Source organism: Mytilus edulis, chromosome 8, assembly GCF_963676685.1.
Source record: "Mytilus edulis chromosome 8, xbMytEdul2.2, whole genome shotgun sequence".
NCBI lineage: Eukaryota > Metazoa > Mollusca > Bivalvia > Mytilida > Mytilidae > Mytilus > Mytilus edulis.
This window is the reverse complement of record NC_092351.1, coordinates 13,685,168-13,712,213: the sequence shown is the minus strand read 5'-3', so window position 1 is coordinate 13,712,213 and position 27,046 is coordinate 13,685,168. Positions and strand designations below refer to the sequence as shown.

The 27,046-nt window shown below is 32.7% G+C and overlaps 1 long non-coding RNA gene and 1 pseudogene across 1 annotated transcript; one reads left to right on the top strand and one right to left on the bottom strand.

Annotated features, from left to right (window-relative positions):
- Positions 1-1,514: 1,514 nt before the first annotated feature.
- Positions 1,515-27,046, bottom strand: part of LOC139484856 (thiamine pyrophosphokinase 1 pseudogene) — a 42,549-nt pseudogene continuing 17,017 nt past the window's right edge.
- LOC139484857 (uncharacterized) lies at positions 6,267-15,285 on the top strand. Its single transcript, XR_011655172.1, has 3 exons — positions 6,267-6,405; positions 6,817-6,894; positions 15,215-15,285. It is a non-coding gene; the product is annotated as an uncharacterized lncRNA (long non-coding RNA).

The following is a 27,046-nucleotide window of genomic DNA, read 5'->3' as shown; positions in this document are numbered from 1 at the left end:
AAGGCGGCATGAACCAGATGCGAATACTTAAAAATTCGGAAAATCTGTAAGAGTATATAAGATCTATAGAGCATCACAACATTTGAAAGGCCATCATAGATAAAAAAAAAATCTTGTCTTAGGGAGGGATAAATCGTACTTTGTTCAAAAGTACTCGGATTTGAACAAAAAAATGTCTACAACTGACATGATCAAGATACTTTATTTCCTGCAATCAATGACAACAAATTCGTTACGTATTGAGGACGTGATTTTCCAAAAACGCTCGCCATTTATTTCAATTGGGATCAACGGTGATCTTCTTCTTGTCGACTTTTTTCTTTATCCATATGAGGCAAGTTTCATACTGGAGCTTCTTAGAAAGATTGCGAAGAAACTAGCATTATCTTCCACGTTCCGCTATATATACATGATGTCCTCGAACTAAATAATTAAAAGCTTATTGATTTTGTAAATCGATCTATCCAATCGAACCTTTAATTAGGGGATACAACATATACAGTTATAAGAACAAACATTTACGTCAAAAGAGATGATTACAACTTCTCAATGTTTAATTTTTCCATTTCTATGTAGCAATATTCCTGAAGCACTTATACATGGAAGCAACATTCCTGCACCACCTACATATGGAGTATAATATCACAGTTGATGCGATATTTCAGAGCTTGCATTTCCTACCACGATTTCCTTGCTATACAGTTGCTGCTAGCTGAACAACTAAATAAAGAGTTCCAAGTGGTGAAATTGAAATCATCACTTCGAATATTTGACGGACTCATGAACGGCTAGTAAACGTACGGTCGAATTCTATTAAAAGATCTAAAGAATTGTTTGTAGATTACACCGTTTATTATAATGAGTGTGACTTACCGAATAAGACTTATCATCAGGTTTGTACTTTCAATAGCAACACGTCGGTGTCACATGTGGAGCATGATCTGCTCACCACTCTGGGTTATCTACCAGTTTTGATGGGGTTCGTGTTTCCCAGTCTTTTGTTATATATGTTGTGTTTTTGTGTGCTGTTGTTTGCTGTGTTTTGCCATTGGATTGTCAGTTTGTTTTCGTCTTATTAGTATGAATGTCCTTGTAGTATATTTCGCCGTACGTATACAAATGCAAATAATTCTATTAAACCAATCGAGGTGTTCTTTGAAGAAATAATAAAAAGAAACCCTAACAAACTAACAAACTAACAAACTAACACGACAAGGAAATAAAAAAAAGCATGGATTCCGAAAAAATACATCAACATAGCTTCAAGCATTGCATTAATATTTACGGTTTAAAAAATATTCATACGTATATATAATTTAAAGTTTCTGTTTTTTCTTTGTACGTATACTTGACTTTTGTTTTAGTTGTTGTCAAAAATAATTTTGAAATAATGTCTAACATCGCAGCATGATCCTTGTAAGTCAATTTATAATGGAAATTAATAATCTTCTTCTTTAAACATAAAAACAATCTTCCAAATAAATAGTGTAAGTGTATGATTAAACAATTCAGTGTACTAGTCCACTTGACCTATTTTTAATCAAGAAATGAAAAAAAAGTTCTCCTATAAAAATACATTACAAGGGAAAACCCTTGTATTCTATGTATTTGGAATAAGCAACATTGTATTCAAGGTTATGAATTTTCCTCCCTTCCTAATAGACTTCTTGGAACTGACCATGTTAATGTCGCAACATACGGGTTTTCTTTTAAAATTGTGAATAACCCATTGTCCATAGAAGTGGTTTATCTGTTTCTATTTCAACAGATTCAGTCTGATCAGACTCATAAGTGTTTGATGTACTAATCAATTCACCAAACTTAAGACGTTGTTTATTTAGATTCCATTTAAGACCGGTAGTAAAAACAGATTCGCATGGTTCTCCCATGGGTACCAAGCCGCACCAGTCCTCTCGAAAAGAAGATTTAACTGATATTCTGTATGATCCTTCTTTTAGAAGCACAGCAAGGTTATTCTCTGACATTAGATAAATTGGTATTGAGAAGTCAAAATGAAATAATGTGTCAATATTGGCAAAAATCTGATCAAGTCGTCCACCAAAAGCACCTAATACAATAACACAGCTTGCATTCATTTTAAGAAGTTTCATCTTCTCTGCAAGTAATTGTAAAGCTTTTGTAAAGTCTGTATAATTCTGATCAGGTGTTGATACTATTTCCACACCTTTATTTTCAAAGAATTCCTTAACCCCTGGCCTCATTGAATCAAAGTCGCCAGAAATTAAATCGGGGAGATAACTTTCGTCATTCTTCGATAAATGATCATACAGTTCATTGGTACCACCATCTACCGAAAGCTTGTACACAGATTTATTCCATAGAAACTTAATTAGTTTCAGGTCTGCATTAAGAGGTCTGTTCAGCATAACAATGATGCATTTAGAATTGTTAGACTCCAGTATTCGTAAAGGTTCAAGCAGTTGTGCCATTTTCCCAAGCCAGTCTGAAATGATTAAATAACAACAAGATACACATTTGTAGTATCTACAATTACGATTAATTTATACTTGAAAAAAGATGTAAGTCTTAAAATTGGTTCTTAGGCTAAATTGCTTTGTATTGTAAAATAAAAATTATACAAGTGTATTTCCAACCTAAATGAAGCATGATCTTCATAAAAAGTTGGTCTTACCATTACGATGATGTCGGTTCTGTAGCAAAAGGAATTATCTATCAAAATTATTGACAGATGTCCTTTCCATATTTTGTCATGCTGATTGCATAAAGATATTGGTCCATCTGCGGCATGTAAGTACTGCGTACGTCATGTACGTAATATTGCGAAACTGATGACCTACAATCATTTTGGGCATACAAAAGAGAAGTCCTAGAAACTGTATTTGTAGACATATGGGCGTTTTTCAATAACAACGTGAATTCTTGTCCCAGCCACTTAAAAAATAATGTGTTTGATCTTTACAAGTGTTTTTTTGTGCAGTCAGTACATTGAATTAGATTTAACATTTTTAAGCTAAGAAACATACTGTTTTAGAGGGCTTATTAAGATATTGATTCCTGAATGGTTCAAAATCACAAAAATGGCATGTCCCTAGACCCCCTGTTCAAAATTCATACTCTAAAATATTGTACCAAAGGTAAGTAATATAAGTTCTTTATACATTGGCTAGAGGTATAGGGGGAGGGTTGGTATCTCACAAACATGTTTAACCCCGCCGCATTTTTGCGCCTGTCCCAAGTCAGAAGCCTCTGGCCTTTGTTAGTCTTGTATTATTTTTAATTTTAGTTTCTTGTGTACAATTTGGAAATTAGTATGGCGTTCATTATCACTGAACTAGCATATATTTGTTTAGGGGCCAGCTGAAGGACGCCTCCGGTGCGGGAATTTCTCGCTACATTGAAGACCTGTTGGTGACCTTCTGCTGTTGTTTTTTTCTATGGTCGGGTTGTTGTCTCTTTGGTATATTCCCCATTTCCATTCTCAATTTTATCTTTAAGTATCCAATAGTATTTGTACAGCCAGCATATTTTGATTAACATCTTTTTACAAAGGATTTTCAATCTTATAAGGTTTGTCCCTGACATTCCTTACAAAATGTGCATTACAAAACGAAGTCATTAAATTTTGCTACTAAACAGTGTTATCAAATCAATGTTTGCAAGAGATATACACATTAGGGTCTTACAAAAGAAGTGATGCTTTTAAAACGGCAGTTAAATTGTTGGCAAAAAAAAATTGAGCACATCAAATGGACCAGAGTGATACCGTATTTTTGTTAATGTCCACTACGAAAAGAGTCATATCCCCTTCAGTATCTGGTTTTATAATTATAAAAAAAATATCATTGTACAGTAGTACGTGCGTTGGTGAATAGAACCATTCTTGTTAATATTGCAATATAGGGATTGTGGGGAAAAAATATAATATGTGAAGTATGTCCACTACGAAACGGTCACCTACGAAACAAGTATGGGTGAAAAACATTTCGTAGTGGACACTACCACTACCATGCAGTCGTTTTTTACTGTTTTTTTTTTTTACTATTTTTTTTTTTTAAATATATTCGTGCAAAACAAATAACAAGGGTTAGTTTCATGTAATTTTTTTCAGTATGTTTTTATCAACATAGGATATTAGGGTTGATGTCAACTTCGAAACTTTTTGTCCACTACGAAACGGTTTTGTCAACTACAAAACTCATCAAAATGTCCACCACGTAACATGAGTTGAACCTTCATATCTGAAGTGCTGTCTAATCTTTATCGATAAAAAATGGTTCTTCAAATGTCCCCTACGAAACAGTCCATAAATTATGAAAATAATATCATTTTAAAGAGTATTTAAGATTGCACTTTTTATTTACAAACAGGTCTATAATAGAGGTATTCAAAATAACTCTTGAAATAAAATTTTAGACAAGTTGATTTTCCATTTTTTTTTATGTCTGAAATTCACACTTTTATTGAAAAACGCCAACATATATTGCAATATACATTTTGATCAGACTATTTGAAGATCCTTAGAAATGGAATCACACGGGTTTACTTATCTTTAAAACCCAACCTTCACTTGAATGCACATTATCATAATTCCTTACCGTATACGTTTCTGATCATATGATCAATTTACAAATACCTAAAGATTGTTCAATACTGCAATTTTGATATATTTGGTAAATTTTTCTGCCATGGTTTCTCACATCACTGCATATTGATAAAATTTCCTTGACAAATATTATACAAACATAAAAACTTGGGCTTTACTTTTTTGTCTAGTGCCAACTGGACTGACCATATAAGAGATATTTATACTAAACATGCTAAAGCCATCAAGCGCATTAAAATATATATATACTAAAACACACCCGTGATATCGCGGGTCCGTGACTGAATGAAAGTATATAACTATGCGGACGCCTTATTCAAGTATTGGTATTGTCATATGATAAAGTCATGCCGATTATAAGATACACAGTTTTCTCTGCTTTCAAAATCTTTCTGTTTGAACCCGTCGACCTGGAACTTATCAATTATTGGTAATATTAATTATTTGGAAAACAAAAGGTCCTGGAATACAGTATTTTTTCAAAGCATTGTCCTATATTAGTTATAAAAAAAGTTGAGTTCTTTTATTTGCTTTTTTACGTCATGCCCGCTAACAAATTGAAAACTGTACCTATATGCCTTATTTTAAGTCCAATTTTTTTTTTGAATTTGTATTGTTATCTTAGAAAGTCTTACTGATTGAAATACTACAATAGGGAACAATTTGACAATGATTGAATTTAGTAGTGTCAACTCTGTTATCATGATCCGAATATATAGCAAAATCCTAAATACACGGTTTGGTGGTGCGCCTGTCAGATGCGGAACGTACAGATAAGGTAATAGGTAACAGATGAATATACTACTGGTGTCGGTATCGGATTCGACCCGGAACTTGCTAATTATTGGCAATATTAATTATGTGGACAACAAAAGGGTCTGGAGTGGTGTAATATTTAATCTACACCATTGTCCTATATTAGCTATATATAAAGTTGAATTCTTTGATTTGTCGTTTTTACCCGATGACGGCTGACAAATTGGACCTCGTTATTTTAGTATTCATTTTTTGTAGTTATTATACTGATCCATTAAACAAAAAGTTGACATAGCTTTACCAAAGAACTCTATTTTGCCTTTATTAGACCATAGATATAATAGTCATCTATGACTGATTAGATCCATTTTTGAGTTTGGGAACATTATTTTAGGATAACTGTAAAAAAGGTGTTTTAATTTGTAGAGTCTATTTACTCCATGTCTGAAAATACCATTATAGCAGGAACATGATTTATATATTGACGTTAAATATACTGTTTCCAGATTATATAGACAGTTGTCCCGGTTTACTTAAATGTCGTAAATTGACACTCATACATGTATGCAAATAAATAAAAAATAAAGGCAAAGCAAAGCAAAGCAAAACTTGAGCCCTATTCAACTCATATTAAACTAAACGCAAAGTGGAAAGGGATTAATATAAGTTGCAAAACTTGTTTCCCAATCCACTATAAATAAATATGTTTAAACTAACTTATAAACTAATCCCTACCTTCTTAAAGGTTTACATTAGCTGTGACCTCTATAACACATGTTATGATTATGATATGTGATGTACGTATTGTTTTATTATTTAAAGAACAAGTGAAAACTATTGGCAATTTGGGCCGAGTTTAAAAAGTACGAGTTTGTACACATTTGGTACGAATTAGTCAGTTCAATATGACTTGGATGTAAACAAACAGGAGAAGAACAACACACGCCAGTGTAAACATAGAAGAAAATGTGTAACAATTTAAAGATGACATTTTTTCCATGCGGCTAAGTACAAAACTCTTAAAATATTCATTATGGGCTGTGTACTAGGATCAAAGAAACATGGTGTGTAAATTATTTATAAAACATGTAGTTAAGGATGTTGACTGTTGTTTTCTAAATGAGTCCTTAACAGATAATTTAACATTTTACCTGACAGTAAAGTCCAAGACACACGTCCTAATGTCTCGATCACATGTGTAAAATAAGTTTCACCTGTTCTGTACTGATATCATTATAGAGTTATTTAGTCGTTTCTGTCTCCCTACAAATCTCCTCTTCAAGGAGCACCTTCCTTTTAAGAGATCTTTTAAAAATAAATACTGTTAAATATTTATTTAGTTAAAACATCCAATAGCAAACTTTTATATTCTACATCAATATAGGAATCAGTTAGATCAAACTATATTTCTTTAATGTTAGTTAAAGCAAATTCCCATGTACAGGGATATTCAGTGACTTCCTTCTATATTACAGATCCAACAGTACCTAGATGTGCAGCAAATAATTATCCTAGAAATCCAGCTTATGCCAACCAACCACAAATGCATCCAGGTAAGCCTTCAATAAGTATTAATGACATATGATGTAAAATGCAGAAGATATCATACATTAATTTTGCTATCTTTTTGGGAGCGTAGCTATAATCCGACACCCCAAAATTCCGACAGTCCAGTAGTCCGATAGTCCGTTATTCCGACAATCCGATGGTCCGACACGAAGCCGTACTAAATTAAATCCCTTCTTGAGGGAGGGCAATAGGGAGTCTGTTAACATGTTAATAACACCTCGATTTTGGCAAAAACAGTGAACAAAAAATGCAGAAATGCTAATAACAGTTAACAAAGTGGGTTAAAAACAGTTAACAGCTTAAATTGATCTCAGATAACAGTTAACAACACCTTGAAAAGGGCCATAACAGGTTAACACAAAAAGGTATTGCTCCCCCCTTCTTGTTTGAACAATTAATATAAGATTCCTTATATCATCATGTCGATGTTGATAACGAGAATGTCTGGTTACATACATTTTGTACATACGCAAACGCATGCGTGTAACCAGGAGCACATATATTGTTAAATATACTGTTCCAAGATGTAACGTATAATCTGGTTGAATGTGATATGTCACAAGTATTAGATGTATGCTTTTATATCTGAGGGGTTTCGCCCCGAAGATCTGAAACGACTACTTCGGATAGAATAACATAAAAGTATCAATATTTTATTTCATCTTTTCTTTTGTTTTCTAAAAAAGAGCAATTAGTTTTGATAAAATAGGAATAGTGTCATTATCTCAAATTTCAGTCAAGATGCAAAACCACTTTCAGAACGGTTTCATAGTTAACGATTTGGAATGAAATCTTAACTTAAATTGCGTCTATTTATAATACCTTATCATTGCTCTAGCTTGTATAACAATATAAACCGCTGTACTATCTAGTATTTTTTTGGTTTACTGATTGCCAAAACCTGAACTCTTTGCTGATAAAGGATAACATTTATATATAAATTATTATAACAAAGCATCCCTAGTCATAGAATCATCACGACATGACACCAATTATGTGAAAAAGATTGGAATGAAGATGGCCAATGACATGAAGACAGTACTTATTCACACACAGCAGACAAAGCAGATACAGGGGCGGATGCAGGAATTTTCGAAAGGGGGGGTGCTAACCCAGGGCAAAGGGGGGGTGCAAAACATATGTCCCGATACAAATGCATTGATCGGCAAAAATAAAGGGGGGGTTGCGCACCCCCGGAACCCCCCCCCCCCTGGATCCGCCACTGAGATAGCGGTTAAGACCTATGACTGCAGTGCTGAAGTTTTTAAAATGACAGCACGAAATAAAAAAGGCACTTTATTAAGAAACAATGATTTTTTTTTATAGCTATACAAATACACTAACCAAAACATGATTTAGATTTATTCAACACAAAACCGTTGCCAGAATGCCTCTTCATTTTGAAACAATGAAAAAAATATATAGTCATTGCAAGTCTCTTACCAAACCATCAACACAAAAAAATGTTTTTAGAATGTCAATTTATTATGAAATAATGAATAAAAATCGAGTTTTGGTTAGTATATTAATTGGGCAGTAAGAGTATTGCTATAAATAGGTTTATCATTGTTTTCCTATAAATAAACAAAAGCAAACGCATAGGGTGCAAACAGGACTTTTAGTAAGAACGTGTAGGGTGTGAAAGTGAAAGAGGGCGAATTTGAATGAGAGCGATCATTTTTTAAGGTGAACGGACTCGGATTCCGTTCATTTCCGATTCGTATGGGATTATTGCGGTCCTGTACAAGACGTCATACTGACTGATTTGTTAATTTTCTGTGTGAAAAAATATACCAATTTATGAACGTTCCATGTCTATATAGGCATACTTTTCAGAGACAAGTGACCGTGCGTCGGACTATCGGGCTGTCGGATTATAGGACTGTCGGACTATCGGGCTGTCGGATTAAAGAGGGCCCTCATGGGGTTTTTATGCAGTTAAGCTGCATTATGCGAGCACCCTAGATTTGTGTTCTACCCAATAAATCCTGAAATACTTGCCATTGTTATTATCTAGCTTGTTACTATGTTATATATAACTAATTGAACACTTTTTTAATACTTTTTATTCTGGATTACAAAAAAAATGACCAGAAAAACCTTAAATGATCGTCGATTTATCCAAAAGTTTTAAAGTTACACATAGGAAGTAGTGCTTATTAAAAATCCTTGTGTAGTTCATTATGACTCGTGCTTTTAGCTAAGATGTCAAAGAACAATTGTATGAAATATTTAATCGCCGAAAATCTCTTAAGACAAGCAGTTTAGATTTCCCAAATGACAAAAGTCGTAGGAATATTGTTTGTCATCAATACGTAGTACAACTACGTCAGTAGTCTATTATATAATTCAACTGTTCATGCTGTTGGCGGCAATTTCAAATTAGAAAAAGAAATTTTCGTAGCTTTTCAATTTGGAGGCAGGTGTGCAAATTAGCGGTGGTCCGAGACCTTCCACTTTTGCAAGCGGAATTTCGACTAGGATAGTTGGTTTCTAGCTACGCCCGACGTAGTCGCCTTACATTTGAAAGAAATAAGAAATTACTTTGCAAACCTTTTCGGCACCATGTTCACCAAAGTCTCCAATTAAACGAGCTAAAAACTTATTTTTATCATTATTATTCGTGACGGCGATGTTCATTTTGTTCAACCGCTAGCTTTATACAGAAAATCGCCGACAAATATTGTATAAATTCGAGTAAAATCGTATCTGATTGACAAAAACAACATTGTAAACACATACCAATGGCGGCCGTGAAGACAAAATTTTACAAAATCGGATCCGATTCCGGAAGCAGATAAGGATAATTCCGGGTTTGACGATCATTTACAAAATAAATCCAAGCAGGTGAAAAAATACATCTATGCATGATAAATGAATATAAACACTAGTATTGTAAACCAAAAGATATATGTAAAAGAAAGAAAAAGCTAAAAAATATTTTATTCAGAAACTAAAAATTACTTTTTGATAAATTTTAATTTAAAATGATCCAATACAACGTGACAGCTGGGAACAGTATATCTAACAATATACATGTTCATGGTCACAGTCTAAATTTTCTTTATAAATGATAAATGATGATAATGCATGTGAGATTCTTTTAAAGTGTAAACATATTACTGCAATTTCGAGGGGTTATTTGTTTTTTCTCAATTTTGAAGGGTCAATTAAAGGGAAACTTCGCAAAAAAATCAAAAATTGATATTATGTCCATTCTGTATAAAGATGCTCAAATTTATAGATATTAAAGTTTTATTCCGCTAAATAAGAGATCACCATCGATTTTAAATTTTGAGTATCAGTTCTCTACTCTCCGCCATCTTGTTACCTTCTCCGATGAAAAATCCCGATATGTCAATAAACCACAAAGGAACAAAACTACAGTAAACGATGTAGTCGTAATTGCGTGTCGATATCTTGTCAATCGTACGATTGTTTTATCTGACTGACTAACTTGATACGGAAAATGGTCTTATATTTTTAAATAACCATATAGTCTGTTATTTTTAAACTGATAATATTGTAATTAGTTAAAAAGTCAAAGTTCAAATCATAAAATGATAAATAAGTGTTCCGTGGAAATTGTTTTCGAAAATCTAATTCGTTCATAATTCTTTCAAGTAATAAACTTTATTTAAATAAATTCAGATCTTCCCTTATCTGATCACCAGCATGGCTAAAGGTATTACTCCCAAAGGTATTGGAAGGGGTGTAAGGTGACACGTCCAGGTATTCAATCGATTTCCTGTCCGGCGGGCTTGCAAGTTCATGCATCGTTTCACTTCTGTAGGTATTGATCAGTGTACACGACCGTTACTTATAACTTTCCATTTTGAACTATCAGGTGCATGTATAATATACATTTTTGTCTTGCATGTCCGAAAGTGATATAATATACTAGTCATTACTGAACTCATACGCTTGTTTATAAATAACATTTCTGGTGTATTATTTATAAAAAAAAAATAATACAAAAAAAAATAATTGAAGAAATACAAATCTATTTACATATTTTTCCAAGGGTTAATTTGGGAAAATGTAATATATACTCGTTGTCAATAGTTTAGGACAGATTGGAACATACCAGAATTATTGATCTAAAAAAATGTGCGCACTTGTCGACGATTCGTGTATACATTACATACGCCTGGTAGAAAGTTACGGAACTATAGTCAGTAGCGCAATTTAAAATATGTATACATGTATACATTGAACATAAGAAAGAAACATACATTTTGTGTAAATTGTGGTAAAAGTTTTGTAAATAGACTAGTCCATGTATGCCAACAGTATGTAATCAACGAATTCGATAGACTATTGTATACCAAAAGAAGAAGAAGAAAAAAAAGAAACAATTTGATTTAAATACAGGTCAATTTATAACTTGCTTTGGTTCATCGAAGTTAAGAACATAGTAAACTCACAGATTTATATATCAATTAAATTGTTCTCGAATAAAGGACGAAATTCGTCATCATCACAATTGTTCCAACATTCATGTAAAATATATGCAACTGGACGTACACTAATAATCCCCAAGGAATGTGAATATTTTCTAGGAAAACTATTGAGTATCAATTTCGGGATTTATTTTCTTTCTTGATATTCAATGACAGCAATTTAAAGAATAAACTGCTTGTCGGATATTTGTCCGCTTTAGGGGTATTCTTGCAAGTTGAACAGACTTATAATAACATTCAAAAATAGGGAAAGATAACATTAAATTCGTTGTCTTTTAATTTTAAACATCGTTGATCAAATAGTTATTTAAGTATATATATACGTTGGGAGACGACGATTATTATAGTTGTCTCAGATTTTAATAAGGACGTTCCCCATTATGAATAAATTTGGTTGACGTTTATCACACTGGAAAAGAATATCTATTCGTAATTTTTCGATTCCATTACAAAAATATTTTTTTCTTTATTCGTACATATTATATTCCGCTTCGGTAGAGTTATCTTCAGATAGTTTCATATATTAATTAATACATGGCTTTCAAAAGTCTAAATGTAAGTGTTCTCGTACATTTTTTCGCCTAATAAAGACAAATAAAAATGATTTTATTAGTAAAGCTATTTCTAATTTCTAAGTCCCCCTTTTTTATGAGACATCAATCAAGGACAAGACTTGTATATCATTTCATTCTGACATATGAATTAAGTTTCCCGTCTTTAACCGAAAATTGTGTATTTCTTAGTAAATTAACTTATTTGAATTCAAATAAATAATAGCACCAAATATAATTAAATAATTCCACGGCGACCAATTTTTATTTGTCACCAACTTGAATATGTATTTTTAATGTGTGTATTAAATGCTACCACTGATCCTAATAGACAGTCACACCTGGCAAGGTGTGCCCTAGAGGCGTGGTTAAATACCGAAGTGCAAATAACAATTTACCTTTCAACAAGCCATCTATGAGTATTGCCACAGAACCGTGAATACACACATCGTATAAACCTAGCCATAGCAGAGATAGTAAAAGGTCAATAAAAGTACACCAACATATTGTCTTTACAGATTATTGTACTTTAATTTGTTCACCTTATCAGTCCGAAAATGCATTTATTAAAAATAAATTTATAACTTTTTGTGTTGTCTACAAAAATAATTCGAATATATACGTTTAACATAGATAATTTATCTCACGAATGAGTACAATTGAACGTCTGTGCGTTTTATCTTCTTATTATCGGATGGTTATTAGATAAAGCATAAGTCATCGGCGCGCTTACGATTACGTTAAAATATGATTAAAAACCAAGACTTTTAATGATTGTATTTTAAATCCCGGCATGCAAAAATCAGGAGAAAACGTCACGACCTACAGGAAGTAGTTGATATTTTTTCATTAATTATTGAATTTCTCCTTTATTACTGCACACATATGCGATAAAACTTTGTGAATATATATATTATGTCATAATGAACATATTTAAACCATAAGTAAAAAATCGTGAATTTTCCCTTTAAAGTAGCTGAAAGTTTCATTCTTTATTTTCACAAATAATGCAACTATATTATATATACCTTAATGTAAGTAAATCATATGATATATAGGTGGAATTCTTTGGGCCACTCTACCCCCTCCTGTTTGATAACTTGGAAACGGTCGAGCTCCCCACCCCTAAACCATATGAGGGGCAGATCCAGGATTTTAGGTTAGGAGGGGCGCAAACTTAAATTTTCGCCGAGCTGTTCTCAGCTTATTAAAAAAAAATTGAGGTAAAATTATCGGAATTTTCTTTATTAAGCTGAGAAGAACCCATGCTTGCAAACTTAAGGGGGGTGCAAGCCCGCAACCCCCCTGCATATATTCAAGTATAGGACAATATAATAAATAAAAAATGAAATATAGGGGGAGTCCCTGGAGATACCCCACCCCCTCCTGTTTGAGAACTTGGAAACGGTCGAGATCCACACCCCTTAACCATATATATTCATGTTTGTGACAATATGAAAAATCAAATGAAATATAGGAAGAGTCGCTAGGGGTCACCCCACCCCTCCTGTTTTAGAATTTAAAAATGGTCGAGATCCCCATCCCTAAACCATATATATTCATGTATGGGACAATATAACAAATCAGATGAAAGATAGGGGGAGTCCCTGAGGTCACTGTTCACCCTCCTGTTTGAGAACTTGGAAATGGTCAAGATCCTTACCCCTAAACCATATATATTACTCATGTATGGGACAATATAACAAATCAAATGAAATATAAGGGAAGTCCCTTGGGTCACCCTACCCTTCCTGTTTGAGAACTTGGAAACCAATGAGATCCCCACCCCTAAACCATATATATTCATGTATGGGACAATATAACAAATAAAATGAAATGTAGGGGAAGTCCCTAGGGTCACCCTACCCCCAGTGGCGGATCAAGAAATTTTCATAAGTGGGGCCCACTGACTGACCTAAGAGGGGCCCGCTCCAGTCACGCTTCAGTGATTCCCTATATAAGCCCCCTGCCCCCTAAATCCTCTGCCTATTCCTACCTGTTTGAGAACTTGAAAACCGTTGAGATCCCCATCCCTAAATTATATATATTCATATGTATGAGACAAAATAACAAATCATTTACATTTACTATGGGCAAGTCAGTCAGACCTCATCTTTGATCCCTGTTGTAGTGAACATTTGTCTGATTCGTGTCTCATAACTTTTGTACTATAGAACACAAACTCAGTTTTCTTTCCAGGGAAACCAGTCCATTCATACTATTACATGTTCATACTACGTCAAATTGAACTTCTAGCAGTCAAATAAAACCAAGGTTAACTCTCAAGTAGAACAACTGCAATCATTGGGAACTTGTACCACTGCAGACTCACCATAAAAAATATACATTGATATATGCATTGCTTTTGAAACCTTGATAACATATAAACTATTTGCCTTAATAAATACATCATTAGATAAACATGAATGTACTATACATGAATGTTTAATGTTGAGGCAACATTGCCACAGTTTTCATAATTACGGTTGTCTTGGTTTTTGGTTAACTGCCTTGAGCGCTTACAGCGCTTTGATTGATTATGTGATTACTTGGCCGTTTTTTTAATGATTATTTGATTATTAAGCCAAATATTTCATGATTATTTGATTACCTAGGACTGTATTTTTAGTTTATGATTATTTGATTACTAAAGATAAGCAAATATTTAATGATTATGTGATTATATTGGCAAAAAAATGGTGATTATGTGATTACTAGGACCCCCCCATGAGGGGCCTCATTAAAGGACTGTCGGACTATCGGACTGTCGGATTATGGGACTGTCGCATTATAGGTCTGACCCCTGGGTATTTTTGACTCAAATTCATTGTTCATGTTGCTGTTATTTATTAAAGAAATCTAGAAATATTCAAGGAAAAATGTACATATTAAGTCACGAAATTTTAGTCTCAAGTGATGAAATTTTAGTCTTGATTTTTGCATATATTTAATACCGATCTCCTTTTCACATTTACCTTTATACAATGCCTTCTATTCATTCAAAGATTATTCATGGCCAAATTGCATCTTTTACCTATATATTCATTGTTTTACCTGTACTTTGTTGCTTTGCCACTGTCAGAAAACAAAATTCATCAAAGATATCTGTCTTACCTTATGATTTGGTTTGCCAGACTGGCTTTTCAGCTACACAATACTTATTAGTTGTGTCACATCAAAAGAGTTTGAAGACCAAATAAAATCATTAGAAACCAAACATTCCTAAGAAATAACTCAAACTACAGGTACATAGAAGGTAAACAATTTACACATGTTAAATTCTGTTACAGCTGGACCAGTTAATGTACCTGTAGGTATGCATGGTGGCAGGGATCACATGGGAGAAGTTATTGTTGCTGGTAAGATATTATTGAAAATATTTACACAACATAGATATTTTATATGGATTCCATACACAACAATCCCGTCTTGTGCAATAATTATTAAAAGTGATGTTAAATATTCCAAGGAAATGCACCATGCTGAAGGTTTGATTCCAATAATGCTTAGGAATTATTTCTTTTAAATATAAGAAAAGCTCTATATTATAACTCAGGTAATTTCCTGGTTTTAGTATCAGAATGTAAATTATGAGAATTGAATGCTTATTTTCAATAGACTTTTAAATAAATTTACAAGATTGTTAAAACATTCACTGTGCACATATTTTACTATAAAAACTAGACTATGATGAAATGTGCTTGGTTCAATCCCCATAGAAAAAGATGACAAAATTCCAGTGGAATTCCACTGGAAAGCCACTGGCAAAATCAGTGGATTAACCACTGGATTCCAGTGGAATTCTAGTGGAATCCAGCGGTAAAAAATGTCTGGCATTCCACTGATCTACTGGAATTCCACTGATTTACCAGTGGTAACTCCAGTGGAATGCAACAAGTTCCAGTGGAATTCCAGTGGTATTTTCTCTGGCATTCCACTGATCTACTGGAATCTTCACTGGTAAATCAGTGGAATTTCAGTAGATTCCACTGGAATTATCACTGGTAAATCAGTGGAATTCCAGTAGATTCCACTGGAATTATCACTGGTCAATCAGTGGAATTCCAGTAGATCAGTGGAATGCCAGACAATTTCTCTCCAGTGGAATTCCAATAAAAAATTGTTGTATTGAATAATTTGCGGTCACAGTAATTGTTTTGGAAATTAGGGTTTCAGTAAATCATGCATCATGCTAACTCACAGTTTAACAAAAACAACCATAAATCTTTGTGGTATGATCATTCTTTAATCTTCACTATAAAAAATTCATTTCTACTGAAAGTACAAATATAATGAAGCAATTATAATATCCACACTATAAAAATTATACTGCATGAAAATTCCAATTTAAATAAAAAACTAAAAAGTTATGAGACATAGGATCAGCGTTTTCTTCAGAAAATTTGTTCAGATGGGGATATAATCACAAGCCCGCCTTGTTCTTAAATTGTATTAAAGAATACACCATTTTTGAAGGGGCATTAATTGAGAGGGATCTCCGTCATCCCTTGCTCTGAAGAAAACCCCTGAGGATGCCCCTATTGTTTTCTACACCTCTGAAACCGCTTGGCCAATTGGAACCAAACTTGGTCACAAAAGTCTTTGAGCGGTCCCATTTCAAAATTGTATCCGTCATGTCCACACATGATCCAAGATGGATGCCATTTTGGGAAAATGTATTCAAAGATCTCCTCTTCTGAATCTACTGTACCAGTTGGAACCAAACTTGGTGACAATGGTCCTTAGGTGGTTTTCTTTAAAAATTGTATCCGACATGTCCACACCTGATCCATTATGGCCACCAGCAGGGAACATAGTTTAACATTGGACCCTAGGGGAAAAGATTGCTCATTTTGTTCCAATTTGTCAAAAAACATGGACGGTTGCTGCTGTTGGGTATCCAACAGGTTACCAGGTGTGCGGCTCCAGGCTCCAGGGAGCCTCTGGTTTTAGGCCTTATATATATTGTTTGTTCAATTATTACACGTTAATTTTGTATTTTTTTATTTTGTAATTAGAAATGTACATATGTCATTTGGGATCTATGCATTGTATCAGTATTTATGTTTATAATTCATATAGATTTACTTAAATTATATAAATTTAAAAAGGGCATGTTGTTTGTTATATATTATATTGTTTGTTCAATTATAACTTAATTATATGTACATTTAAAATAAGATATTTTTTTTTCCTTTTGATAGTGACCCCCCTGCGAAATGATTATGAATAATTCATGAATGTTCATGGATGATTCATGAACACAATTCATGAATTGTTCATAAAAGATTCATGAACAGTTAATGAACTAGACATGAACTACAAATGGACATGCATGTTCATGAACCAGTGAATAATGAACTATTCATGAACAGAAAGTGTTCATGAACTCTTTGGTTCATTAAAGTTCATGAACAAAAATAGTTCTTGAACTTTTATTATTCATGAATTGTTCATGATTTTATAGTTCATGAACACGCTTGTCCATTTGTAGTTCATGTCCTGTTCATGTATAGTTCATGAATTTTTTATGAATGATTCATGAATTTGTTCATGAAATATACCAGTCCATGAATCATTCATGAACACATGAACTACTGTGTTCATGAACTGTTCATCAGTAATTTAATTCATGAACATTGTTTGTCCACTTGTAGTTCATGAACTGTTCATCTAAAGTTCATGAAATTATTAAAAAGGATTTTCTTGAATATTCATTTTTGTGTTATTATCATAAGTAAACTTCTCTTCCTGTCTGTAATTGAAATTGCTGGACTTCCAACTAGAAATGCTACATAACATCTTGGTGAAGTTGTTCTGCTTGAAATTCTTCCCAGTTGAACAGATCTTTTAATCAATAAATGCATCTAAGTTTCCCCCTGCAAAATCAAAAATCACTCCACAAAGAATCAAAAGTCCTTGATATTTGTTTTAAATAAACACTCAAGATTAAACAGTTTCTAACAGGTATAATACAATGTAATAATTTAATTTAATAATTGTTGTTTTTATTAAAATATCAATAGAGTAAGATTAATAACATGAATACTACTTGCCTTTTCATGACATTTCAAATAATGTACCCCCCCCCCCCCTTTTCCCCTTTTAATTTGCCCACACACAATCATAAGAATGGCTGATGCATGAATTATGTTTACCTTGAAATAAAATATATTGTACAAATCTATCAGTTATTCCTGAATGGAAAACATTAAACCAACACTGTAAAATGTAAAGGTTACTTTCACTTTCTGGTGTTTTATATTTATTATAATTAATCAATAATTATTATAATGCTTCAACAAATAGTTATTCAGCAAAAAAAAATAATCAAAAATATATATAATTTACTTATCTGATAACAAATCTGCTTTATTTTGACAGCTATATTACTTCATCTTCATTTGTATTGTAAGCGTCAAAACCACCATTTTGCTGACGTAATTATGACGTTTTTCTATTCCCAGTCACTTGTAATCATTTGTCTGCATTGCAATCTTTTGTCAAAGTCATTGAAGCGTTTTACAATAGGTAAACGTAATTCATTAAATATGATAATTATTGACACCGGTCTGCAATGTTTGGGAAAGAATGAATTGTCATTAATCTGGGCTTTGTTTCCAAGTTCCTCTATGTGCCGTATGATGGTTAAGAAAGGCACATGTTTGAACTTGGAGAGACAATCAGAAATTACATCTTTAGAAGAAAGAAATTAAGTTTACCATTGTCATGATTGTAAAAACGAAACATGAGAAACATCTCCAGCTCAAAGTAAGTTTCAAAACTTCAAAGTTAGTCCCAAATTTTGTATGACTCTCAAAATGTAACACTCTTCTGGTGTAGTATGAAAAAAAAAAGAAAAAGGTGCTGAGCTAATTTCTGTTGTTCAATGAAAAGGAAATATTTTTTATGGACATACTTTTGCTTATAATTACTTAAGCTTACACTACATTTGTAAACACATTTGTATCACATGTATTGAAGTAATATGAGGCTCTACCTGCATGCTGTGAAAGGGAACTAATCAAATCTGTATGATTTTTTTTTAATTTTGCCTCTGCCATAGCGGAGGGGGCAATACGTTTTACCCTTGTCCCTCTGTATGTACATGTACGTCCCAAAGTTGGTTTCAATTCTTTAAACTTTTGGGGAGTCGCAGCACAGCAAAAGTGAGTATATCAGTGGTTGTCGTTTGTTTATGTGTTATTTGTTTTTCGTTCATTTTTTCACATAAATAAGGCCGTTAGTTTTCTCGTTTGAATTGTTTTACATTGTCTTATCGGGGCCTTTTACAGCTGACTATGCGGTATGGGCTCAATGCTCATTGTTGAAGGCCGTATGGTGACCTATAGTTGTTGATGTTTGTGTCATTTTGGTCTTTTGTGGATAGTTGTCTCATTGGCAATCATACCACATCTTCTTTTTTATATATTTATATTTTTAATGCTTTTTGATAAACAAACATGTACATGTATTTACACTTTTGCTATTCAACTGAATTTTGTCTCAAAATGATCTCAAGATCTGTAAATGAATAACCTGGAGGTCATGCTAAAAGCACTTTAATTGTGATGTCATAATACAATGTATAGATGTTTATGAGAACTTGTATGACAGTCAAATTTATGAATTTATTTATGAACTTCATGAATTCATTTATTCATTAAAAGTTCATAAAATGTTCATGAACATGTGTTATGAACAATTTATGAACATTATGAACTGACTCACAGTTCATTAAAGTTCAGAAAATATTCATGAACTGCATTTTATGAACTATTCATGAACTAAATTCATGAACAAACTTAATGAACTCATTATGCACAGTCATGCATTGTTCATGAACAGTTCATGAATTTCATCTCGCAGGGGTCCAGTGGTATTCCACTGATTTTTTTTCCCACTGGTATTCCTCTGATTTTTTTTTCCACTGGTATAATTTATTCAAAATTCCAGTGGAATGCATCTTTCCACTGGAATTTCAATGGTAACTCCACTGGAATACCACTGGAATAAGTCATTCCAGTGTTGTCCAGTGGTATACCACTGGATTCCAATGGTATACCACTGGTTTCCACTGGAATACCAGTGATATTTTCTATGGGGATGCCTTTAAATCCTAATAAACAAAAGAAATATAATTTTCTACAAACATGACCAAAAAAAATACATAGAAAAAAATAGTCTAGTTTCTACTCTAAGAGAGACCACTCTGATGAATTTTTGTATAACTTTAAATCACTGGAATTTAAAAGATAGGCAACCACAGTAATTTGAGTAAGTACAATCATTGAAAATGGAGAAAATGCCCTTAAAATTAATAGAATAAAGAAATCAAGGACCACCTTTCCTGACAATTAGACATGGGATATACGTCAGTTAGAGACTAATAAAAAACTAAAAAAAACGTAGTCTAAATATCATGAATTTGAAAAATAGACAGATATCTGCCCAACAAGTCATCAAGCTTGAACTGGTATAGACTAAAAAACAAATGTCTTGAATAAATTTAAAAGAGATCATGAATAAATCTGCAATTAATGTCAAAGTTCTGAAATGTAAAAAACACCTTAAGATATAATAAAAGACATATAGCGTTGTTATGGTACATGTATATAGGTAATAGCCTGTTTCAAAGAAATAATTTTGTCTATTTTCAGGAGCCTTGCCCCATAGAAAAAGATGACAAAATTCCAGTGGAATTCCACTGGAAAGCCACTGGCAAAATCAGTGGATTAACCACTGGATTCCAGTGGAATTCCAGTGGAATCCAGCGGTAAAAAATGTCTGGCATTCCACTGATCTACTGGAATTCCACTGATTTACCAGTGGTAACTCCAGTGGAATGCAACAAGTTCCAGTGGAATTCCAGTGGTATTTTCTCTGGCATTCCACTGATCTACTGGAATCTTCACTGGTAAATCAGTGGAATTTCAGTAGATTCCACTGGAATTATCACTGGTAAATCAGTGGAATTCCAGTAGATTCCACTGGAATTATCACTGGTCAATCAGTGGAATTCCAGTAGATCAGTGGAATGCCAGACAATTTCTCTCCAGTGGAATTCCAATAAAAAATTGTTGTATTGAATAATTTGCGGTCACAGTACTTGTTTTGGAAATTAGGGTTTCAGTAAATCATGCATCATGCTAACTCACAGTTTAACAAAAACAACCATAAATCTTTGTGGTATGATCATTCTTTAATCTTCACTATAAAAAATTCATTTCTACTGAAAGTACAAATATAATGAAGCAATTATAATATCCACACTATAAAAATTATACTGCATGAAAATTCCAATTTAAATAAAAAACTAAAAAGTTATGAGACATAGGATCAGCGTTTTCTTCAGAAAATTTGTTCAGATGGGGATATAATCACAAGCCCGCCTTGTTCTTAAATTGTATTAAAGAATACACCATTTTTGAAGGGGCATTAATTGAGAGGGATCTCCGTCATCCCTTGCTCTAAAGAAAACCCCTGAGGATGCCCCTATTGTTTTCTACACCTCTGAAACCGCTTGGCCAATTGGAACCAAACTTGGACTCAAAAGTCTTTGAGCGGTCCCATTTCAAAATTGTATCCGTCATGTCCACACATGATCCAAGATGGATGCCATTTTGGGAAAATGTATTCAAAGATCTCCTCTTCTGAATCTACTGTACCAGTTGGAACCAAACTTGGTGACAATGGTCCTTAGGTGGTTTTCTTTAAAAATTGTATCCGACATGTCCACACCTGATCCATTATGGCCACCAGCAGGGAACATAGTTTAACATTAGACCCTAGGGGAAAAGATTGCTCATTTTGTTCCAATTTGTCAAAAAACATGGACAGTTGCTGCTGTTTGGTATCCAACAGGTTACCAGGTGTGCGGCTCCAGGCTCCAGGGAGCCTCTGGTTTTAGGCCTTATATATATTGTTTGTTCAATTATTACACGTTAATTTTGTATTTTTTTATTTTGTAATTAGAAATGTACATATGTCATTTGGGATCTATGCATTGTATCAGTATTTATGTTTATAATTCATATAGATTAACTTAAATTATATAAATTTAAAAAGGGCATGTTGTTTGTTATATATTATATTGTTTGTTCAATTATAACTTATTTATATGTACATTTAAAATAAGATATTTTTTTTCCCTTTTGATAGTGACCCCCCTGCGAAATGATTATGAATAATTCATGAATGTTCATGGATGATTCATGAATGATTCATGAACACAATTCATGAATTGTTCATAAAAGATTCATGAACAGTTAATGAACTAGACATGAACTACAAATGGACATGCATGTTCATGAACCAGTGAATAATGAACTATTCATGAACAGAAAGTGTTCATGAACTCTTTGGTTCATTATGGACATACTTTTGCTTATAATTACTTAAGCTTACACTACATTTGTAAACACATTTGTATCACATGTATTGAAGTAATAAGATTTATTTTATTAAGATTTATTTTATTTTAATATGAGGCTCTACCTGCATGCTGTGAAAGGGAACTAATCAAATCTGTATGATTTTTTTTTAATTTTGCCTCTGCCATAGCGGAGGGGGCAATACGTTTTACCCTTGTCCCTCTGTATAGATGTACATGTACGTCCCAAAGTTGGTTTCAATTCTTTAAACTTTTGGGGAGTCGCAGCACAGCAAAAGTGAGTATATCAGTGGTTGTCGTTTGTTTATGTGTTATTTGTTTTTCGTTCATTTTTTCACATAAATAAGGCCGTTAGTTTTCTCGTTTGAATTGTTTTACATTGTCTTATCGGGGCCTTTTACAGCTGACTATGCAGTATGGGTTCAATGCTCATTGTTGAAGGCCGTACGGTGACCTATAGTTGTTGATGTTTGTGTCATTTTGGTCTTTTGTGGATAGTTGTCTCATTGGCAATCATACCACATCTTCTTTTTTATATATTTATATTTTTAATGCTTTTTGATAAACAAACATGTACATGTATTTACACTTTTGCTATTCAACTGAATTTTGTCTCAAAATGATCTCAAGATCTGTAAATGAATAACCTGGAGGTCATGCTAAAAGCACTTTAATTGTGATGTCATAATACAATGTATAGATGTTTATGAGAACTTGTATGACAGTCAAATTTATTAATTTATTTATGAACTTAATGAATTCATTTATTCATTAAAAGTTCATAAAATGTTCATGAACATGTGTTATGAACAATTTATGAACATTATGAACTGACTCACAGTTCATTAAAGTTCAGAAAATATTCATGAACTGCATTTTATGAACTATTCATGAACTAAATTCATGAACAAACTTAATGAACTCATTATGAACAGTCATGCATTGTTCATGAACATTCATGAACAGTTCATGGTGGTTCATCATCAGTTCATGAATTTCATCTCGCAGGGGTCCAGTGGTATTCCACTGATTTTTTTTCCCACTGGTATTCCACTGATTTTTTTTTCCACTGGTATAATTTATTCAAAATTCCAGTGGAATGCATCTTTCCACTGGAATTTCAATGGTAACTCCACTGGAATACCACTGGAATAAGTCATTCCAGTGTTGTCCAGTGGTATACCACTGGATTCCAATGGTATACCACTGGTTTCCACTGGAATACCAGTGATATTTTCTATGGGGTGTTGGGCCATGGAGGTTATGGTGTAGGGGGATTAGGACCCACAATGCATAACCCTATATCTGGTGGCTATGGCGATATGTTCTAAACCTTGTTATTGCGTCATTTGATGTGATCATTTACATGTATACAAAGGATATAATTATATAATGTGTTCTTATTCAGGATTTAAAGCAATAACTTAAAAAAGGGTATATTTTTTTCTAGCTTTTATTGATAGATTTATTTTCTAGATCTGATGTTGTTTTTATGCATGTGTTTTCAATGTTTTGATAGGATACACTTATGATTATGTTAAGGTAGATGGCATAATCTACAATGTAAGCACAATTTTTATACGACCCCAAATTTTTTGTTTGCGTTGTATAATGATTATGTCTTCGTCGTCGTCCGAAGACGCATTTAGTTTCTGGACAAAAACTTTAGTTTTTGTTAATGGATCATTTTAAATTTTCACCAGAAGGTTTAATACCAATAAAGGAAGGTTGGGATTGATTTTGGGGGTTATGGTCCCAATAGTTTTGGAAAAAAGGGCCAAAAAGGGGTCCCAAAATAAGCATTTTTGTTGTTTTCAAACAATAACTTGTGTTTAAGTGTATGAATCTCTCTGAAATTATACCCCAAGTTTCCATACCATGAAGGGATATTTAGTATTAAATTTGGGGGTTATGGTCCCAATAGTTTAGAAATATAGGGCCAAAAAGAAGGCCCAAAATAAGCATTTTTGTAGTTTTCAAACAATAACTTGTGTTTAGGTGTGTGAATGTCTCTGAAATTATACCACAAGTTTCCATACCATGAAGAGATAGTTATTATTGACTTTTGGGGGGTTATGGCTCAAAATGTTTTGGAATTAGGGGGAAAAAAGGGGAAAACTAGTTTTTTCTGGTCAATGGACAATTAAGACAATTTCAAAGCAGTGTAAGGTAGGTAATTCAAAAACATTTAACATACAATGTTTGGTATGTTTAGATTTACCTGTCTTACACTACTTGTGAATTATAAAGAAATGTCAGGTTTTGGACTAATTGCAAAAAAAGGGGGTGGTAGTAGTTTTCAATTTTTTTTCTCCAAATTTCTCAAATTTCAAATTTTTTAAAAGTTTGAAGAAGGAATCTTTAATTGCACAATAGATTTGTAAGATCTTGACATTTGTTTTGTGTAAGAAACCCATATTGTGTCAATAATTTTGATCACATTTCAAATTCAGAGCTGTATCAAGCTTGAATGTTGTGTCCATACTTGCCACAACTGTTCAGGGTTTGACCTCTGCGGTCATATATAGCTGTGCTCTGCGGAGCACCTGGTAACACTTTGTCTAAATTAAGTTTATATCATGCTGTATTATTTATAAAAATGTCTTAGTGTGGATTTCAGTGTTCTATTCAAACTACAGGTTGTGCAAAACTCTCAGAACTTTATGCTGTGAACTATACTTGGAAAAACTACTGAATGTTAATAGAAATAAATCTTAATAATAGAGGCTCAACTTTGGAACAGAATTTGAGAAAATATCTCTTATAATAGGCTTTCATGATGGTTTAGCTATTAACTGCTTAAGTCAATTTGATGACATTTATATAACTGCTTAAATTTATGATATTTTGATTCTGCTTGATAGTAATTTTATTATCAATCAAACCACATTTTCTTAACTACAATGTTTATTTAGACAATAATTATGAAAATTGGATTCATCTAATTCTTAGATTGTTAAAATTGTTAAATTTCCTATACACTTCTTTTTTTACTAAAATTATCTGAGTTATCTCTCCTTACATGGAAAAGGTTATAAAAAATTGAAACAAACAAAAATTGTTATGTATTTGTAAAAATTTGTAAAAACAGTCTTTATAATAAAAAAAATCAAATGATATTCGAAAATATTACAAAACAATCACATTTTGTCTCAAGATATTCATATTTCATAAAAGATCTCGGGTGATTGTTTTTGAAATTAATATAGTCTCATAACTTTCTCTTTTTTTAATTCATCTTTTTTTGTATGTTTATTTATATTTTGTAGGCTCTTTGTCAGCAAAATTATATATTTTGTTAAATCATATTTTGTTTAACAGTTTAATCTTTGTAATCACGTGTCAAGTTGTTAAATTATAAGATATTGTACATCACTGTAAGTATTTTCTAACTGTTATATATACTGTATATTTATCTGTTTTTATCTTTTTATAAAATTAATATCTCTTTAATTTGTTCTTTTTAATTTACTCAATAGAAAAGACCATTGCCTCATGTATTTCTTATCTCACAAATATTGTCTATGAATCTTCATATAAAAGTTGAAATTATGCAAGTAAAATTAAAAAAACAAAATGATTTGAGGTGAATAAAAGAAAATTTATGTGCCAGGATACTTCATAATTATCTTGTACAATTTTTATTGCTCAAAAGCTCAATATTAAGGCAGAACCAAATGAAACCAAAATGTGACACATGTTCCGTGGAAGGTCCTTATTTATAAATAGATTGTACTTTGTTACTGATGAAAAAATCATGATTGCCAGTCTGAGAGGATTAATTAAAAATTTATTGGCAATTTCAGTTAGCTTTTCTTTTTAGAAACAAGTGGCTTGAAATGATAACAAAAATTTCAGAAATTTTTATTATACATTTAGCTCGGAGTTATATAAGTTTAGGTACATGTATGGTTCTGAGTAAAGTCCAGTAGGGCATCAAGGTATTAAAAGAGAGACAACAAAGAAAGGGATCTCTAATATTAGACATGGTAAATTACGGGAATTGACAAAAAGACTATTGGTACGATTATCACTGATCTCAAAAGCTATTGAACCATTTCATACGACAGAAGTGTTAATATGTTATTACTTCGATTCTGAAAAGTATACTGGAATTGTTTTTTGGGCCATAAATCCAGGTGAGTTATTCATGCTATTAGTGGCCTCTAGACCTTGTTCATATTAATAAAGCTGTAGTATTAAGGGATTTCTGCTAAAATAAGATTATATAATTATAGTGTATTACAATTCCTTGATCTGCAATATGTAACTTCTAACAATGGCCAACATAACTATATTATTCAATATTGATTGAAATTAATAAATCAGTTTCTCATAAATATTTGATAGTGCTTTGATTATATTAAACCATTATAAATCTTTAGAGATAAAAAACACAGTTCATAGAGGACACACTCTCTTGTAGAGAGTTGTCTCCCAACATCTTGTTATATCAGTATAATATATAGATTGTTATGAACTTTTTCAGTTTTGATGGGGGGTAGGACCTTTATCGAGTCTTCGGGATCTGATGTTTTTAAGCTCGGGATTGACTATTTCAGGATCCGGGAATTCTTATTTCGAATTTCGGGATGTCGGGATTTAAATTTATTTAAATTCGGGACCTCGTGTTTTTAACCCCGGGATTTCGTCGGGATCAGGACCCCTCCTACACCCCCCTAGTTTTATGTTTGAGCTATTATGGTTAAAAGTTTGTATTTAATCTGTC